The 14,642-nt window shown below is 43.6% G+C and overlaps 1 protein-coding gene across 2 annotated transcripts in view; it reads left to right on the forward strand.

Moving 5' to 3' along the window:
• Nucleotides 1-354: 354 nt before the first annotated feature.
• jade2 (jade family PHD finger 2) overlaps nt 355-14,642 on the forward strand; it is a 227,924-nt gene continuing 213,636 nt past the window's right edge. For both annotated transcript variants that reach the window (XM_005923109.3, XM_005923110.3), the window contains exon 1: nt 355-1,335. The gene's annotated coding sequence lies outside the window, so the exon portion shown is untranslated. The remainder of the gene's footprint in view (nt 1,336-14,642) is intronic.

Here is a 14,642-nt window from a genome sequence, read left to right on the forward strand (position 1 = left end):
CAGTCGGCAGCACTTTGTCAGATATTTTTTTTAACAGTTTTATTTTTCTTCCTATGAATGAAGAAGCTACTTTTTTTTAGGGATATGATAATAACTTAGACACAGCTCAAAAAACTATACATCTCTCTGAGCTCATATAGCCAAATGTGCATTGATGGATGAGTGATCTATTAATTCTTAAGGATAATATTCATAATTTAAAATAGCTGAGATGTGTTTTGTGTGTGTGTGCGCGCGCGCGCGTGTATGTGATTGCATTACATAACTTTCTTCCATACAGTAATGCTGTATCACTGTGACAGAACTGGCAGGTGAAGGAAGGTTCAATCCCCACGATCTCCTCTCCGAGGCGCAGTAATCTAGCGTTTGTCAGAGTAGGAAGTGCAGTTTGCGGTAACAGTGAATTGAAAGTACGCCATAAATATGGCGCCAAAAGAGTTTTCAAGCTGATGATAAGAGCTGATTTTTCTCTCATTCTGTGTTGTCTTTTTTATTTTTTTCTTTCCCGGGGGGTGGGAGGGAGAGGGCTAGCAAGAGAAGACCCGCCTGTGCATTTGTGCAGAGCGGTGTGCACGTACACAGCACCGGGCAGAGGAGTGGAAGCGAGGCAAGGCACCGGAGCAAGTGAAGAAGACGAGGAGGAGAGAGCGCTGTGTTTTATTTTTGAAGGAAGGGGACGTTGCGAAACTGGCTTGCAATCTTTACTGAGTCATCGCTTGGAAATAAAGCAGACCCTTTTTTCTTTTTCTTTATTTCGTTTTCTTTTTAAATCCTCGCTTCTCCTCCTGCTCCTCCTCCCGTGCGGCTGGCACCGGAGAGGAAAACAGTCGGATTTTGACACCACGTTTGGGGTTGCTTTTTGCAAAATGCGACACGCTTTCCTGTGAGCGCTATGTTGTGCGCACCTCGCAGCCCGTTACGCCGTGAACGGTAGCAGGACCGGCCGCTGCACCCGCTCCGTTTGTTATTGACTTGTGGAGGCTGTATCTCATCCTGGCTGCCACTTTTTTTGGCTGGGGGGGGGATTTTTATTTCGGATTTGGACTCGGTCGTAGGTCTTTGCAGAGCTGACGCGCTGTCAACACACCGAGAGGTGAGGTGAGGTGAGGGGAGGGGAAGGGACAGTCCTGTCACCTAGCGTGGACCAGGAGCCAGCTTTTTTAGCTGCACTGCTAACAGCCTGCCAGGGCACCGAGTGGGCACGCTGAATTAGTCCTAAACCGCCTCCGCTGTTGAACTACATGTGCCTGGCTCCCAATGATCTCCTAATCTCTGGGAATCGCCCGCCGTCCAGGACTGAGGACGTCTCTGTACCCGAAGCAGACAGCGATCAAGGTAAAATAAGAAATAACGCTGATTTAGTAAAATAAATAAATAAATAAAAGTAGAAGAAAATAAACATCCGAAGTCCACTTTGCTGCTGCTGCTAGTGCTATATCAGAGCTAGGCTAGCAGCTGTGTACGGACTTTCTCGCAGCGGACTTGTGAGTTACAGTCGCGGCTGTGGCGCTCCGCCAGTGAGCGGGGCAAACGGGTCCAGGAGAGGTGGCGATGTTGTGGGTGAGGCGTGGGGATATGCGCTTTACGTGTTGCAGTGAAGAAAAGACAAACAGCGCCTTTGAAAGCAGAGCCGGTGCACTCACTGCAGGGACATGAAATTAACCGGGGAAACTCGGGCCATGTTGTTGTGCTTGAAAAATGTGACGTGAACGAGCCAGCTCCCCCCGTGGGAATCAAAAGAGTGCGAGCTGGTTAGTTGGAGCGTATCCAAGAGTGTGGTTATTGTTGTTATTATGCATTTATATTTTTTCGGGGCGTAATTGTTCGCGGCAGTGGGGTGAGTCGTGTGGGATATTTTAAATATAAATTATGAAAAAAAGAAAACTTGCGGGGGTGTTGAGGGTCGCACACATGGAGAGGCGCATGAGGTGAAGTTGTGAAGAGAGGAGGAGGTCTGGGATGGGGTGGGGTTGGGGTGTTGGTGGCACCAAACAATTTGCAGGCCCTGGGGATTTGCAGGTTTCTTCACTGCTCGGTAAATGGAGGGAGGGGGGTTCGGGCAAAAGGGACCAGCGGAAGCTGTACTGCTTTTAGGAAGGCTGGGCACGCAAGCATACACACATCAAGGAATTAGAGCAACTTCTCTCTGCCCCCTTCACCCCATCCCCCTTCCTCCTGCTTCGTGCTGTGCTGATCTAGCTGGCGTCAGAAAAGGGGGGGGGGGGGGGGGGGGGAGGTGTTGTTTACCTCTAAGTCAGAGCTCTCTCTGAGTGTGGCAGATGCATTCATACCTGGAGGGGGGGAAACAACAACACCACCAGGACATGACACGTGGATGCAGATGGTGATGCTGCAAGTCAGATGTCTGCAGGATTAATGTGTTATAACTGGGGCATTTGCCTCCTGTGTGATTTTTTTTTTTTGTGGCCACCTACTCTTCAACATTTAGAAGAAAGAAGAAGAAAGTGTACTTTATTGGTCCCCGTGGGGAAAATCCCTCTCTGCATTTAACCCATTCACTCAGTGAAGCAGTGGGCAGCCATTGGGCGCCCGGGGAGCAGTGTGTAGGGACGGTACCTTGCTCAGGGGTACCTCAGGGTAGCTGTTCAGGGGAATCGAACCCCCGACCTTCCGATCATGGGGCCACTACTCTACCTACTGAGCTATCCCTGCCTGGAGCACCTCTAAAGAACACCTCTAAAGAACACAAGTATATCTGCCTATTAGTGCTAATTATTAACGGATGGAGCAATTTATCAATTTTTTTTTTTTAGTTCAGAAAGGCTGAAGTGGCTCTAGCGTTGAATCAATTGAATTGTCTGGAGATTTGTTAGATGTTCCCAGTAGTGACAGCCTTCCCTCCCACCTACCCTTCCTCACACACGCATACACATGTGCATCATTATCATCATCATCACGATCGCCACTTGCAAGCAAGACCTGTGCACATATGCCAACAACTCCACGTGCTTCATGCCTACTCTGATCCTCAAGTATGGATGCAGGTAGCGATTACACAGATGCGCACAAATACATACCTTCACCTCAGATTGTCTTCCTCACACAAACACAAACACAGACACACAACCGTCCTCCTCCCGCTGGGTATGAAACCGGAGATGAGTCACGGTGTGTGGGGGTATAACAGCTCTCTCTCTATCCCTCTAGCCCCTTCTTAATTTTTTTTTCATATCTTTTTCTGATGCAGTGCTATCTTGTTCTCACTCATGCTCATTTCTCTCCCGCTCCCCACCTTCCCTCCCTCGGGTCTCTCTTCGCTCGCCTAGAGACAGTGGTTGTTTACAAAATCAGCGAATGGGGATGAGTGCTGTTGTTATTTTGCTTCCACATTTTTGATGACAGCCCTCCAGCCAGTCATCTGTATTTCAGTTGCTTCTTCATCTTCCATTGCTCCATCTCATTCAACTCTCCCTCTCTTTCTGTACTCCATCCACTCTTTTGTGCTTTTCTCCACCAACTTCTCCATCATCCATCCATCGATCCATCCATCGTACCGCCACTCCCTTCACACCATGTCATTTGCAGACCTTTTAAGCCTCACATGTGCCCGTACTCACACGTGTGTCTAGGCGTGGGTGTAGTGTTGCGTGTGTGTCTGTGAGTATTAGTGTCTGCTGCGTTAAGCGCTCAGCTCTGATTGGCTGGAAAAGGGGGTAAGGTCCCCCACGTGGTGTGTTGTATCGCATTAGCTGGCTACGTAGGTGATGATGAGGAGGAGGAGGAGAGATGCTGTTCATGAATGGACGGCTGACGTCACTTAAACCGTACCCTCAATACGTCACACACACACACACAAATGGATGTTTTTACGCACATCGCTGATGAAGGCTGCGAAAGCGTGTATAGTTTTTGTTGTTGTTGTTGTTGTTGTTTTTTTTAAGAGTTAGATTTGGAGATTTGTCGTATAGGAAGGATGGGAACCAGCTGAGCGTGTGTGTGTGTATGGCTGCCTTCAGGCGTGTTGGCTAGCTGTCATGTTCATAGCTCTCTGCTCTGATCTGCTTAGTAACCAACTAACTAACCCAGCAGCATGTGGGCTACTAGCTGAGGAGGATTTGTGTATCTGTGTCACAATACTGTAACTGTTCAGCTGAAATTTCTTGTAGTTTGAGACGATTAAACATTCTTAATTTTTTTCATTATTATTGTTACTTTGTGTTTCCTACATGCTTTTTCACAGCACTATTTATATATTTGCCCCCTTCCTGATTTCTTCGTTTTTGCATACTTGTCACATTCAAACGTTTATCATTAGACAAAGATCAGAGTAAATGCAAAATGCAGTTTTTCAATGGTGATTTAACTTATTAAGGGATAAAAAAGATCATTCAAAACCTACCCTGTGTAAAAATTGCCCCCTAAACCTAATAACTGGTTGTGCCACCGCCACCCTTGGCAGCATAAATTGCAATCATGCGTTTGAGATACTCACCAATGATAGTCTTTTACATCACTGCGGAGGAATTTTGGCACACTCTTCTTTCCAGAGTTATTCGAGGCTATTTCGGCATGAACAGCCTGTCTAGGGTCGTGCCGAAGCATCTCAATTAGATTTAAGTCCGGACTTTGACTGGGCCACTCCAAAACATTCATTTTGTTTCTTTTGTTTTTTGAGATATTTAGAGGTGAACTTGCTGGTGTGATCATCAGTTACAGCAAAGTGTCCAGGTCCTGAAACAGCAAAGCAGCCCCACATCATCTTGCTACCGCCACCATGTTTGACTGTTGATATGACCTGACCTTAACTGAGGCAAATAAGACCAGCAGTCCTTTAGATGTTGTTTGGGTTCTTTTATGACAACCTGGATGAGTCGTTGATGAGCTCATTTGGTAGGTGGACCATTACTGGGAAGGTAATACCACTGTTGACTGTCGCTGTGGTTTATTGAAGTAATAAAGCCTTAGAAATGCTCAACAGGTCTGGCACTAAGACTGGCAGCTGCTTGTAAAGTTGAACTCAGCTTTCCAAAAAAATATGGTTAATCAGTTTTTTTCATGATTTAATATGAGGAGTGGGATAATTAATTTTGGATAACTCAGGTTTGGATAACTCTTAATAAATGAAATCAGCATTTAAAAGCTGTATTTTGTATTTAACTGGAATATTAAAATGTGTCTGATGATGACAAATTTAAGACAAATATGCTAAAAAAAATCAGGAAAGTAGAAAATACTTTTAACAACAAAAACTTTAATGTTTTATTCAGAATAAATTCATATGTGGAGTTGCCATTAGTTCACTTACAGTTTAGCTTAGTTCAGATTGTGTTAATTAGTTTGTCCTGCACAGATTTTTGTCGTGTCTTAGAGGTTTTGCAGCACGAAACAAACCATGTGTTGGCTTAAATGCCGCAGGCATGTTTTTATGCATTACCCTGATGTGTTCTGTCAGTGTTTGCTCGAAGCAGATGACCCCGCTGTGGCCTAGAACCTCATTAGCGGCTTCTTGTGCGTGTGCATGCGTGCACATGCTAACCTGCTGTTCTGTGAGCAGGAGATGACGTCAGACTTCAAGGGGAGAGGGGGTGTTTTCATTTTTATATATTTTTTTCTCGTGTCACTGTGAGTCAGCCTTGTTATTAAGGGATAATTGCAAAGTCTGCACACCTGCACAGAACACTGGCGAGGAGGAAAATGTGGAACATATTTCAAGAGAAGACTTTTGCAGGAGTAATTGGAATGTGCTTCCTAACTGTTTGGTCTGCAAAACCTGTCCCTTGTTGACTGAATGAGAGCAGTGGATGCTGCGGTGCACCAGATGTTTTTTCAGAAAAATTAATGATGCTTTTTTTTTTTTTTGTTACATTTTACAGGAAAGCCTTTTTGAACAAAAACTGTGTCGGGAAAAAAAACTTGTTATTATAATTTTTTCATATCAGTGTAATGACTATTTCTGTCAAACTTAAATGTAGAGCATTATAAAATTATATTTTAAATAAAAAAAACTTAGGTATATATAGAACCTGCTATTGTTTTTGTTTTTTTTGTTTTTTTTACCCTGGATGTCCTTTCCAATGCAGCTCCAAAAGGATTTGTGACAGACTGAACGTGGGATCTTTGCTTGTTTGGAAATTTTGTGTGAAACCACAGATGTAGGTGTGACCGGTCGAAAGCTTCAAGTCTTACGGGAGAACACAAACAAAATGGAAAAATAAATTATTTGATTAGTTTAAAATAAGCAAAGTGGGTAAATTCAAGAAAAATTCACATGTAAACAAAGGAGAAAATAAGCAAAAATGAGCTATTCATTCAGCTCTGGTCCTCTTATGGCAGGACTGTCTCAACGAAGTGGGCAGTCAGGATTATATATGGACTAGATGTGTGACCGGATCACAGATCTGATGTTGGAGTGTCACTCGCACTCCTGACATACTTGTATACTGTGTACAGCTGCAGTGGCTGCTGGATGCATTAGTCTAACCTGTTATGGCTCTAACTCTATACCCATCACATCAATGGTTCAGCACTGTGCTGCTCTCGTTGTCATTGGCCTTTCGTGTTGTCTGTCAAAACATGGTTTGAATGACTGCTGTCGACTTTATATTGGCCGTCTCATGTTGTAATTGAGTAAAGCTAGTTCACTATTAGAGCAGGGCGATATGACCAAAAATATTTATCACGATATACATTTGAAAATTTGCGATAACGATATAACTGACGATATAATTGACACTAGACAAAATACTTTACAACTCCACAACTTTATTAGTGCAAAAAAACCCCATCAATGTATTTTCACTTAAACAAGCAGCTGTTTTTTACATTAAAGTTGTATAAAAACGTAACAGTGCAAATGCAAATTCCTTGCTGACAGTTTAACCAAAAGGCATTTCCAGTGGAAATTGGCCGACATATCCTCAGCATAACCATGTATAATATCCACAAAACTTAAAAAGAGGTTATACACACACAATACAGTAATATTATGTTGAAGCACAGTACGTATCACTCCGCGAGGCTCCTGCCTACGATAGCCGTAATGCTCCGACAATCCATCAAGCGGTGCGGGTTTGTAGCTTAGCAAAGTCGTACTAAAACATTTGACAGATTTTCGAGCGCCGTGTACCACATAAAATCGTTTCGAGGTCAGTAAACACAACCAGAATTCATACATAAGGCACACGGGATTATAGGGCACGTCGATTTTCAGAAAAATCAAAGGATTGATTTTAAGTGTGCCGTATTTTCCAAAAAACACGGTAATAACGACGGCCCGCTAGCATGCTCTACCAAAAATAGTGCTTTGTTGTGTATCTGACGGACGAAAGCCAAACCAGTTCCACACCACTGAAGTTGCAGCATTTTTACAAACCAATTCTGGTTCATCCGTTTCATTCAACGATCTGCTTTCGCCCTTCTCATTTCTCGCGCCATGCTTTTTCCGCCACTGTGCGTATGAAAACAAAGGCACTGCGCATGCGCGTTTTACCCATATTCTATCGCGATATTTCATTTTCTTTCGTTGCCCAACATTATACCGGTATTACCATGAACGGTATGATATGGCCCAGCCCTGTTCACTATAATTATTTTTATAGTGGTATCGCCCAGGAATTAGCACATATTGCTTTATCCTTTTTTTCTGATACTGTAAACCAGCCCAAAGTTTCAAATAATGAGGGATTATGCTTGTGTTGCCCACAGAACTGCTGCAGTAGCAAAGCACGCTTGTGTATGCACATGAAAGAAAGTTCACCCACCCTTTATTAACTGAAGTAATATGTAATCCCATATATGCTTTTTCAGAATAAATAGCAGAGAACAAAAAGAATCTGTTGCAATAAGTTCCTCATCCTACAGACAGACTTCAGTGCTATCGTCTTGGACTGCAGCTGGTGGAGGTAGTCCTTGTTCTACTCCGTAGCCTCAGAGGACTACAGAGTAGCAGCACTAGCTGTCAGCCTGCTGCAGGCTTTGGTTAGGGTGACCCTCCTGCTCACAGTGGATCTCCAGAGGAGTATATCATGACCAGCTGGGGTCCAAGAAGGTAGAATTAGAGTTTGTCTGAGGGGCCACTGCTGTATGCAGCGACTGAACTGTCAAAATAAGAGCAAGGGTATTTGGCAAAACCTATTCGAGTGGCCCTGAATTTACACAGGCAGCAGATATCCGTAAGATATCTTCAGACACAAAACTTTGACTATGAGAAGCCTCATCTATTTAATGTTCAGACTTTTTGTTTAGAAGGGGCAGCCAATTAGCTTAAAGGGAGGGTTACATGCTGCACCAAGGCCTAATTTAATGAGGATTATTTTGATCTGTAAATTATGCAAACTAACTCGAGGCAAGTGAAAATGGGGATAATAGGACCCTTTTAACTACATCAGCCGTACTAAGAGATGCATATTATATGTACATGTGTTTAAGTAATATAGTATATCTGTGAAAATCTGTGAAATATTTAAGTTAGTTTTAAGCACACAAGATGTAGGGTCATTTCTGAAAATAGAGGCGAAGCCCACAGTTGTAGAGTCTCAGGTGACTCGTGCACAAAGTTAAAAATGTATGAAGCAGAAACATTTAAAATGTGTTATTATGCTCAGACACATTTTCCCTTTTCTTCCTGGTTTGCTGGGTTATTCTCTTCTCTCTCTCTACCTCCTACTCTTATTTCCAGGGGAAGAAAATAAAAATAAAAGTCTAGTTGTAAGCACATTGATGGACAGGCTGACAGATGCCGCCTGAGCTCCTGATGGGAAGAGTTTCAGGAGTAGGTATGTGTATGTTTGTGTGCTGAGCGAGGGGAGTAAACAACAGATAGAAACAGTATGTCCGGCCTTCCTTTGCTGTAGGAACGCACGGTGATTCGAGAGGAAAATAAGCCTTTACTGCGCTTATTTGTGTTTAATGTACATGTGTCGAGATGCTACATGTGTGTTTTGAACTGCCAGAAATTAGGATAAACTTAAAAGAGAGGCAGAACAAAGGCGATGAGTTGTTGAGGAGGTAGTCGAAGACAGCGACAGAGGGAAGAGAAAGGTAGTAATAGAAGATGAAAGACAAGATGTAGGGTAAAGGATGGGAGGTGCAGGTAGTCGGGGTTACTAGAGGGTGAAGGGCAGAGTGCTCATCCTCAATCTCTGTCCTTGTCGTCCTTCCTTCCAAAGGCTAATGAACTCCCGATGGCAGTGGAGACGGGAGCTCTGGATCAGCCTTCCATCTCTCTGTGTTTCTCCCTCCCTCCCACCTTCCCTCCTCCCACCTGTCGTCCCCTTTTGCTCTTTCTCCTCCCGGGTTTTTGGCAGAGCCCGAGGCTCCCTGGCTCCGATTCACCTTCTTTATTGTTTGTCAGCAGATTTTAGGAGATGGAGCGGGAGGCTTAGTTAGAAAATGATTTGGACCTCAGCCTTGTTCCCGCTTTTTTTTTTTTAAAATTCCCTTTCATTCTCTCTCCTATCTTTCTGTTTTTCGCTCACTCATCCCTGCTCCCATAATGCAGCGGCAGCAGCAGGAGCAGTGGCAGCATCAATAAATATTGTGTTAATGTTCTGGTGGCTGGAGCCAGCAAGGTGATAAAGGAAATCTATTTGATTTCTGTGGCTCTTTTGTTTGGCCCAACGCCTCTCAGGTTTGTGTGCATATATGTGCGTGCACATTTGGTGTAGCAGCATTAAGTGTGTGTAAAGGTTTTTGTCTTTTGCTCCATTTATTCCCTCTTCATAACGCAAGCGCACTTCCTCTCTTCTGCTGCCGTCCTCAGAGTTTCCTTATTTTCTTCCCGAGTTTAACACTGTTTTACTGAGACGGAGTCCCTTAAGGATTTAACTGCTTCTTTATAGCTAGCATGAGCATCGTACTTAGAAACAGACACTGTCGAGGGAAGCTGCTTGAGGTATTGATATGCATAAAGTAAACTAGTTTGTATATGCGTAATGCTACAAGGAATATGTGAGATCAAAGGCTTCAGGTATGGTCTATCTGTCAGGCAGCTATTTTTAGACTGAGCTATTGTGTAAGGTATTCCTAGAAAGCATTTTATAACCCTACCTACTTTGTCAACACTGCAATGCTGGGCAATTATTGAATTACGTGGGTGTGATTGTCTGATTTTGATTCTGATATGTTCATTTGTACAAGCCCATTTTGCTATTTTTGGTTGTAATCCTAAGGATGTAAACAAAGCAGTTTGTAACTCATTTACACATCTCCCTCCATGAGCCCTGTCCCATCTGGGAATGCCTGTACTTCCACATATGTGTCTTATAATTGCTTCTACGGCCGAATTTGATCGCACAGTCTTTCCTCGAGCTTGTCCATTTTGAAAATAGCTGTGATGGCAATGGCAAATGCACAAGGTTATCAATAATGAGAGTTGTACAAGCTGCCAAAAGAGCAGCAAAGCACAGCTTGCGTGGATGTGATGTCATTTTTGGGAGAGATTGCTTTCCCTTTGGTGTGTTTTAAGTGATGTGTATTTTTATATTTGATTAGGCAAGCACTGCTCTTCTTGGTTACCCTGCTTTCCCTGATGTAGTGCCACTGCACCCACCACAGTTTTCTTGTCATGAAGGTCAGCGGTCCCCAACCCCCAGGCCACAGCCCGGTACCGGTCCGTCAGTTGTTTGGTATCGGGCCACAAGAGTTGAAATTTATGGTTTTCAGGGTTTTTATCAATAACTCGGTTTCATTGGGTCTTTTCCCGTGTTGTAGTTTCGTATCTTATTTTGAAAGAAACATTTAAGCGTTACCATAGAGACCAGAGAGCATTAAGGAGCAGAGAGGAGGATGTTAATTTTAATGTTACTGGCTCATTTCAGGAGGACGCTGCTAATAAAGTTACACAATTACACAGTGAATTCGCGTTTTTTTTAATTATATTTACAAACTACCACAGCTTTTGTCTTGGTCATATCGTTTATTTAGTTGTATTTATCTGCGTCAGCTTATATTGTCTGACATCTATTCAGCGTGCAATAGACATCAATTGTCAAAAGCTGATATATTGATCAAGTCGCCTGAGTCTATAAAATACTGAAGCTGCTTTTCTTATGGCTGCCAAAGTACATTCAACCAGTGGATTGGTACGTGTCAGTGGAGGAAAAAGGGAAAGGAAAAAATCCTAATAACAAAAAATAAAGTTACTAATAAAGCACCTAAATCGTAATCGTGAAATGGAAACAATATTCCTTTAGAAGCCTTTACAAACTGTCGTTTCTAGCATCGTTAACGTTCTTCATTTAAACCATGCTACTGCTGGCAGGGGGTCTTTGTCTTTTGCTTCTCTCTTATGTTACGCTTCACTTAGGGAAGCTTTGCTCCCCTGAGAGCAATACCAGAAAACTAATTCACTTTACGGAGACAACAGTCTTCTGTATTTGACATGAGTAGCAAGTTTCCTTCCATTCGACGGATCCCCACGGAGCGTTCAGCGGGAGGGGGGGACCACAGGGGAGAGGGCTGATGGGAATGGTGATGGTGATATCAGCATCAGAGAGTGACTCATGACTGCTCTTAAGTGGCTCTGAGCCTAACAGTCAGTTAGATGTGAAGGGGTGGAGGTGTGTATTACCGAGTGAGGTCGTGAGCGCATGGAGTTTCCGGCTGAGATGTTGAGTACTGCTGTGTGCTGCGGTTTGTTTTCTTTTTCACTTCAGGTTTATTGGTGGTTTCTACCTTTGTGATGGAGCTCTCACTGTATCAGTGGGTTGCACTATACAGCAGCCTGTGTTTAAAAAATGTATTGAATAGCTGATCCACAACTTATTCCTTTTTTTGTTGAAATGCTGAAGGCTAGTTTCTTAGATATCCTAAACCCAGAATATACGTCTATCTCCAAGAGCTGAAAGTTAGCAGCACCATTTTAGCAGAGTTAAACCATAATATTGAAGCAGCTTTTAGATGTTGCCTTCACATGACCTTCTCACCACCATAAAACCCTGGAAAGGGTACAGACTGCACAAACACAAGGAGTCCAACTCAACTCCTAGAGCAGCAGTCCCCAACCTTTTTTGCGCCACGGACCGGTTTATGCCCGACAATATTTTCACGGACCGGCCTTTAAGGTGTCGCGGATAAATACAACAAAATAAAACTAGTACCGGTACCGAAAAAAAGGAAATTTATTCATAACACACGTGAAAAGACCCAGGAAAACCGAGTAAACGATAAAAACAATAACAAAATAACGCTGAAAACCGATAAAAACCCTGAAAACCATACATTTCACACCTGAGCCTCAACTCTCACGGCCCGGTACCAAACGACTCACGGACCGGTACCGGTCCGAGGCCCGGGGATTGGGGACCGGTACCTAGAGGATGGAGGAGGAAATTCTAGTTCCCTGTCACTGTCTATTCAGGATGCTTTTGGTCACATTATTGAGTTTGAGCCACCAAAGAAAGTGAAGCACGAGCCTGTGCACAGTCTGCGCGGACAGCTGTATTGATTACAGCAGAAGTTGTACGTATCTGTTCCTTCTGACGTGTGAGGATGGACAAATGAAAAACTTGCTTTAAATACCTCATGTGTTGCCATGATGGTCTGCAGCCATGCTAGCAGCTATTTGAGGCTTTGCTTACACATACACGCACAAGGCAGTACTTTAAGTTTAATGCTTGCCATTTGTAATATCCCAAAGTACTGGATGTTTTGAACTGACAGTGATACTAGTTAAAAAGTTAGTGCGTAAATGGCCTGTATTTGTATAGCGCTTTACACTACATTCAGTCATCCACCCATTCACACACGCATTCACACACTGGTGATGGCAACCTACATTGTAGCCACAGCCACCCTGGGGCGCACTGACAGAGGCGAGGCTGCTGGACACTGGCGCCACCGGGCCCTCTGACCACCACCAGTAGGCAATAGGTGAGGTGTCTTGCCCAAGGACACAACAACCGAGACTGTCGGAGCCGGGGCTCGAACCGGCAACCTTCCAATTACAAGACGAACTGCCAACTCTTGAGCCACGATCACCCTAGACAAAGGGCTTGCATGAAGATTTGTTGAAATATTACTGAGATACACTCAATTGGCAAATTTCTAATTAGCCAATCACATGCTAGCAACAAAAATGACTTAAGCGATGGCATGGTTGTTGGTGCCAGAATTTGCTGGTCTTGGCATTTCAGAAACCGCTCATCTACTGTTACTTCCCCCATAACCGTCCCTAGGGTTTCCAGAGAATGGTCTGAAAAATAGAAAAAGTCCAGTAAGTCGCACCTCTCTGGGCGATGTTGATGCCAGAAGTCAGAGGGGAATAGCTAGATTGTTTGAAGGTGATAAGAAGGCAACGGTAACTCAGTAACTGCTCGTTACAACCAAGGCACACAGAAGAGATCGAACTTTGAAGCAGATGTGCCACAGCAGCAGGAGACCACACCAGGTGCCACTCCTGTAAGCTCAAAAGAGGAAAAGGAGGCTATAATTTACATTGGCTTACCAAAAGTAGACAAGAGAAGTCTGGAAAAAGGTTGCCTGGTCTGATGAGTGTTAATTTCTGCTGCAGCATTCAGATAGTAGGGCTAGAATTTAGTGTAACCACAGTGTAACCATGTTTTGATGGCTGCTTCCAGCTGGATACACACCATGTCACAAAGCTTAAATCATCTCAAACTTGAAAAGGACAAAGAGTTCACTGTACTCATACGGCCCCCACAGTCATGAGCTCTCAATCCAGTGGAGCACTTTTAGGATGTGGAGGAACAGGAACTTTTCATCATGGACCAGAATTTCTGAGGAATGTTTCCAGCACCTTGTTGAATCGGTGCCACGCAGAATAAACTACTACCAAAAACCGTAGGCGCACCATCCTTCCAGAATCACGAGTGCCTACACAAAATTTCGTGGCAGCTTTTCTCAGGACCAAAATTGAAATGTTCCCTCTGAATGTTTACTTGATAAATTAAATTTTTGATCAATCATCAATCATTTGCGACAAATTTACCGTATGCGCCAGAACAAAATCGCTGCATTACACATCCTTGATAGTCTAAACTAGAATAGCTTCCAGTTATATTTTTTCACACAGTGATGCCATCGAGTCCCCATGTTTGCCAAGATTATTAACATCTTAATGCCAGATAAATCACAGATGGGAGTGACACGTCCAAATAAACGAACTACACACAAAACTTGTTCTAACCCGTCGCACTTCATCTAAACAGAACACCAAAAAAAACTTCTTCCTCTTGAAGTGTCAGTGTTGAAAGCTGGATCGCAGCCTAATACACTTAGCACGAGAAACGCGCGTGTGTTTCGCTACCTTTCATGTTGCGATGTGTGAGTTAGTCGCCGCCTCCTTTCTTGCACACCTGTTAGCATGAACCTGATGAAGATGTTTGATGTGTGTGTGTGTTTTTTCTTCTCCCCCTTTTTTTTTTTTTCATCGAGCACATACGTCTCTGTGTGCATGCACATACGTTTGATGTTGAGGTAAATACTTGATACCCAACATCACACACTAGTAGACACCCACTCTGACATTTCGATTCTTTCAGCTCATTCACAACAGTTGCCCTATTTCTCCATCTCTGTCTCTCTCCCTGGTCTCCCCGCCTCACTTTATGAATCTTTGTGATTCCTTTCTTTGGTGCTCTTTCTCTCTGTACCTGTCAAACTCTCTTTTTCCTACCTTGTCTCCAGTGACTGTCCAAAAATAGCTGTGTGTGTGTGTGTGT

Source organism: Haplochromis burtoni, unplaced genomic scaffold (genome assembly GCF_018398535.1).
Source record: "Haplochromis burtoni strain Fernald_Lab_line unplaced genomic scaffold, NCSU_Asbu1 Contig_66, whole genome shotgun sequence".
Classification (NCBI taxonomy): domain Eukaryota; kingdom Metazoa; phylum Chordata; class Actinopteri; order Cichliformes; family Cichlidae; genus Haplochromis; species Haplochromis burtoni.